Here is a 6,000-nt window from a genome sequence, read left to right on the forward strand (position 1 = left end):
TGGGTCTTCCTTGTACCACAGTCTCGTTATTGCTTTTCTGGCCGCTATCAACATTATCTTTATTAAATATTTGTCCCCCCCTTGTATTCCCTCGTGTGTCAGGTCTCCTAAGTAAAGCACCAGTCCTGTTTGTGGTAGCCCGTATCCTAATATTCTGATCATTGCTTCCCCTATCTCCTCCCAATACCCCTTCAGCTTCTGACATCCCCAGAATATGTGCGTGTGATTTGCCCCGTCCTTCCCACACTTCCTCCATTGCCCATGATATTCAGCGACAAATTAGAGGCAAAGCATCCAAAAGCCCATTCTTTGGCTTGAGCGCTGACGGAACCACTGATGTCATTCACTGGAAAAGAACAATTCTCGTGTAATATACAGTTCGCCGATGATAACTTGGAAGCTCAGAACTTCTTTTGGGGTTTTTACAATGCCCGGCCCAGACACAACAGCCGAGACGCTGTTCTGTATCACTCTAGCTCCCGCTCTGCGTCTCTATTGTATATATCTCGCTTCAGCATATATACACTGAATAAATTTCAAAATGTACCTTTAATGCCAGCATTCATCTGGCCACACCCCCATCCGCTTACCTATATAAGCAGGGGTGGTGCCACACACTCATCTCCTTCTCAAATTTCATCACAAGCAACATGTTGCTCATATGCCCACTTGACGTGGAGAAAAATATTTACTCTGAGGAAAGGAAGAACAAGGAGATACGTTGACATCATATCTTTATTTTCTCTCTCACTATTTTCGAGAAAATACGGCGATATTGTCTTTGTACTGGAGTGTCTGGAAGATGATGATCATTCTAAAATCCTCCACCGGTTTTCGTATTGGGAGCACGCCGCTGCATGCCTCTCAACTGCAGTTCCTTGCTGTGTTGGTTGGGGTGAAACCTTTCAGGGCACAGCTGAACTGTAGGACGCGCCGCTGTTGTGAGAAGCGGTGGGTTTCAGGTTGGGTGAGTACTGTTTGCTGGCAGGCTCCACTTGTCTGTTAGTGCTATGGGGGCTAATTGACAATGTTTATGAAAACCGGCCCCAGGCTAGGGTCCTTTGTTCAGCCTCTTAGGCGACAGAAGACCTTGGTCTGAAGCCCATTATAGTTTTAACTAGTGGGCCGCGACCATTAACACTGGTGATCCCTGTGTTTTCTGGACGAGTGGATATCTCTTCTGTCACCGTGTAGCCCCTTCTTTCATATCCAAATGAGAGTATTCCTTCACGAGGAGATATGGGCATAGATGTTCGATAGCGGACGATCTATGTTCAAGTCAGCTACACAGGCCAGTTTGGGTATTGTGCTGGCTCCATCGGGTGTTGGTAAAATCACCGTTGTAAAGCTGTGTTGACATCTTGTTTCTCTTTTCTCTTAAAAAGTGAGGAGGGTTTCAGAACGGCGGCCTGTCTGGGTGAGTGTTATATCATTGTGTACAAGTTCAGGTGATAGCTGCTTAGCTTACGGTTAGCCAGTCAGCTGTTAGCTGCGGCGTTAGCCTGCTGTGATCACTGCGTGGCCTACATATGTTGGGCCTACTGTTAGCCAGTCAGCTGTTAGCTGCGGCGCTAGCCTGCTGTGATCACTAGGAAACGTTAGCTTGCTGCTATCGGCCAAGGCCCAGCGCGGGGTAGCTCCGGCTCCTCGCGCGCCGCCGCGAGCTCCCCTCTGGTCGCGTGCGCCGTTCGCTCAGCGTCTCGCGGGCAGGAGCAGTAGCGACCGACGGTTGGAGCGGCCGTTAGCTTAATGCTACTCTGTTGAACGTGCTTTGATTATAACATGTTTTAAACACTCTTGACTACGACGTCATCTTTGACAGAGGATGTTCGTCGAACCTGCCCTGGGCCAGGACGGCAAAGCCTGCGTCAACAAAGGGGTCCGTAGCGACGGGTTGGAGCGGCGACGCTGCCCGGATCGAACAACGCAGGACGGCTGTGTTTTCTACGGGGCCTTGAGACTGCACTTCGTTGATCTACGCTCCGGGTAGGACAAGGTTTGGCCAGACCTTATACACGTCTTCTGGCTTTACCTTCTAGATGTTTTGTAAATAACGATGTTTTCCAAAAACGTGTGTTGCTGCAATACTTTTAGGATACGACGCGAGTTATGTGTGAATTGTCTTGTCACTGGTAATTAGCTTCTCCGTGCAAATCGGATGTGAAAATGATCTGGTTGTTGTGTGAGAAACATCATGTGTGTTTATATGTACCGTGTACTCACAACTAAGGGTTAACTAACCTATGAAGCTATGCTTAGTGACAAATGAGTAAAGAATATTCTTTTCTCAGCCTGTAATGACAATGAACAGTGTGTTCACATATTAACAGGTTTTCCTGTTTTAACTGGCCGTATTAAGGGTAAAGTAGGAGGATTGTGTTTCCCCCCGGTTCCCTGGGGACTTGTTCATCCTCCTATCAGACATGTTGTTGCACTACATTGTGTCTTTGTGTGGTAGGGATGCGATGTAACCCTTAGCTTGATTGCTGAGGTTGTGCTAAGACTGCTGGAGAAACTTTATTTTCCTAAAAGAAAAGATTGTTTGGTCGCTTTCGTGTGTGCTTAGCAAGGCCTGTGGCCGATACTAATCGAGAATTATGTATTCTCTCATTATGAAAAACGGCGTTCCTCTGTAGAGTGTTTTTGCCATTTTTTGTAGGTGATGATGGGTTGTGTGTGTCATGTGACCTACAACTGGGTTGGACTGGCCACAGAAGCACATGTGTAAGTTTGGACCGGGGCTCTTAGAGAGCCCTCTCTATTCTGTGTTTTTTCCTTAGTAAAAATCAGATAGCAGGTTAGCTCATGCGCTGTGTGAAGCTGTCAGACGCTTCATGGAGCTGACTATGACTGTGTCATACTCTCTTTTTGTCATTACATCCTATCATGGGTGTGGGGTCGTAAAGGGGTGAACTGGTAACCTTTCCTCTCCCCCTTTTTTCTGTTGGTCAGGGGTACACCCCCTGTCCTTCAAGGTTCCTGTCACGTTGCGGTTCGGCACGTTACGGGGTGGGGGGGGGGGGGGGGGGGGGGGGGAGTTTCCTGGTCCCACGGCCTGGGATATTGGGCGTGTGCACCACAGAAATTCCCCCGCCATAGAGTACGTCACCGTGCGCGTCTCTGTTGGTAGGACTTCCGTGTGCTGTTCAGGTCCATGTGATGGATCTGTTTTCGGGGGGTGGTCAGGGCTCCTCCTCACCAAGCGCCTATTCGGGCCTTCTGTGAGTTCGGACTCCTCCTTCCATGTGAGGGAGCCTCCTTCAGAGTACAGAGCCTCCTCCTCAGATTGTCAAGGTGAGTGGACCCTCTAGAAGGTGTCCTATTCTATTGTGTATGTATTCGATTCAATTCGATTATTGAGTGTGTATGGGTTCAGTGCCTCTTCCCCGGAGAGCCCTAAAACCAATTTTTTACATGGCTCAAGGTGCAATATATTCTTTTCAATCTGTACAGCTCGCGTGGGAAGTCTCTCTGGGGATTCCCGTCTCCTTCCTATGGGAGGGTGGTGGGATGTAAAAATGTGAAAAAAATTTACCCCCGGCTGTGTAGACTGGGATACATACTGTTGGTGCTTCCTTCTTTTCTATTAAAAAAGAGTTGGAGTTAGGAAGTGTCACACCCCTCTTGTCGTTCCCCTGGGCGCCTTGGGGATTCAATGACAGGTCTAAATAGCCTGTTCATTGATGTGGGTGTGTCCCGACGCACGTATAGTGCTAGCTCGCTGTAAACAGGCGACTGACTGGCACGCCTTGGTTGCTTGAGGTTAAAACGGCGTTTTTATAAAGCAACTGGGATGGAGGGTTTTCCTCTTCCGACGACCACATCCCACGACCTGGGTTGGTTGTCGACGGATTCTCGTTCATGTCTGGGGGATGATGACGGAATGGATCTGAACATATGTAGAGGGGTCTCACGCCCTGGGGGTGGGCCACCGGGCGCGGTTCGCCCGAACGTCTGGGTGGCGCCTTCTTTTCATGTTAAGATCAACACGCATATCTGCCCTTTCTCCTGGAGTAGGCATGTCGGCGTGGTTAGGGCACGGGACTGGTTCTGGTCACGCTGGTCCGGATCAGTTGAACCCGTTGTCCGCCGGGGATGCAGATCTGCTGTTCTGGTACTCTGAGGGACTTGGGCTTTTTTCAGGGGGAAAAAATGCCAGGTTGGTCCGGGTGTCACAGGGTTAAGAACTATGGAGACCCTGGTTGGGTACGTTTTTTACTCAGCACTGTCGTAATGGCTTACGGCCATGCCAACCTGTACACGCTCGATCTCGTCAGATCTCGGCCGCTACACAGGTTGGACCTGGTTAGTACTTGGTTGGGAGACCGCCTGGGAATACCAAGTACGGTGTGCTTAGGGGCAGGTTCTCCATTCTTTTTCGCTCCTCTCTCATGCATGGCGAAGAGGGGCCTGTTGGGGTGGTCTTTGACCTCCTCTGGTGACCCTGTGCTTCCCGTATCGCCAGGCCCGGTCCGGAGTAATGTTTCGTCGACCCGTAGGCCTGGGTTAACCCTTTTTTGAAAACTGAAACACTTGTACTGTGGTATAGCCGGTGTATACCCGCAGCTGTGTTTTGGAGTTTTTTCTTGAGGGGTTATAGGAACAACCACCGCATTGGGTAACACCAAGGTGGTTGATTCCCTGGTGTGTTGGAGCAGTGTCAACTCCCGGGTTCACCGGTTGAGGGTGCCCCTGCACGTTCATGACGTCTGCCAATCGTGTCAGCCTTCTCTGCCTCAACCCCTCTGGGTGGGGGTTTTAAATGGAGGCTTGGTCATGCAACAACGCCAGCATACGCCCCTTCCGCCGGGGCGGCTGTGTTTTTTTTTTTTTTTATAAATGGAAATGTATGGTTGAAACATGCAACCGTTCAAATGCACACACACTAATAAGCATTGGAGGCTTTTAACCAGGGCCGGACTGGGGAAATCATTCAGGCCAGGAAATATAGTGCAAAATATAGCCCCAGTCAGGCCACTTTTTAAGTAGGGGGTCTGGGGGTCCCCCACCAGGATTTTTCTTGTTACAAAGACTTAATTTCCTGCATTCTGGTGCAGGATTTTTTTTTATTTGTACCCTTTACATGCCAGTGTTTGTGATGGCATCGCAAATTATTGTTAAAAAACAGGCTAGCATATGTATGATTAGCAACAACACAGATTTTTATGGATTTTCAGTTTTTTTGTAATTGATAAATACAATATTTTATTCAACTTCAGCCCTGATCATAACACCACATATTCATTTGATAATTCTAACCCTTTAAATGCCAGTGTGTGTGATGGCATATATTTGCAATATATCAAATGCAAAGTAGATTTTTCTGGTGGGGATTATTACAGACTAGCATGTGTCAATAATTAGCAGTTTTTTGTAACTGCATGCGGCTCCCTTTGTGTGTGTGTGAGAGCAAGAGAGAGAGAGAGAGAGAGATAGTTCTCCAACTTGTGTGAGTTGCAGTGATCTCCTGGTTGTTCCCCACCTAGGTTATCTAACTATTGCGCTGGTGCAACTAGAAACACTGGCCTGGCCGCCTCTATGCCTTCTACAACGGCGCTCAGTTTCCGGGTTCCTCTGATTGGCCACTAAGCCCACGTGACCGCGCGCTAGCACGCCCCCCTTATCGCCCACTGCCGCGCTGTGAAGCGGAGCATAGAGGCAGCGGGGCGAGGCAGTGGTTTCTCCCCGGCTCGGCGGTGGTTTCACCCCGGCTCCGTGCACCGCTGACTCGGTCCAGCTCCAGCGGCTCAGAGGCGGCTCGTTCTTATTAATCCCCCATTGTTCAGGTCGACATGGTCGCACAAACACCCGTTGGAGGAGTAGTGGGGGAGAAATGAATGAATGAAAACTTTATTTAACAAACAACTCAATGCTTGTATAAAAGTATTCTGTACTTCTGTATGACAACTATTAAAGAAACTTGAAGTTGGGTACAATACAGTACGGCGCAATACACACAATTGTTAAGGGGATGCAGACCAGAGAAAGACGTTTGTCTGG

Source organism: Notolepis coatsorum, assembly GCF_963971535.1.
Source record: "Notolepis coatsorum genome assembly, chromosome: 7".
NCBI lineage: Eukaryota > Metazoa > Chordata > Actinopteri > Aulopiformes > Paralepididae > Notolepis > Notolepis coatsorum.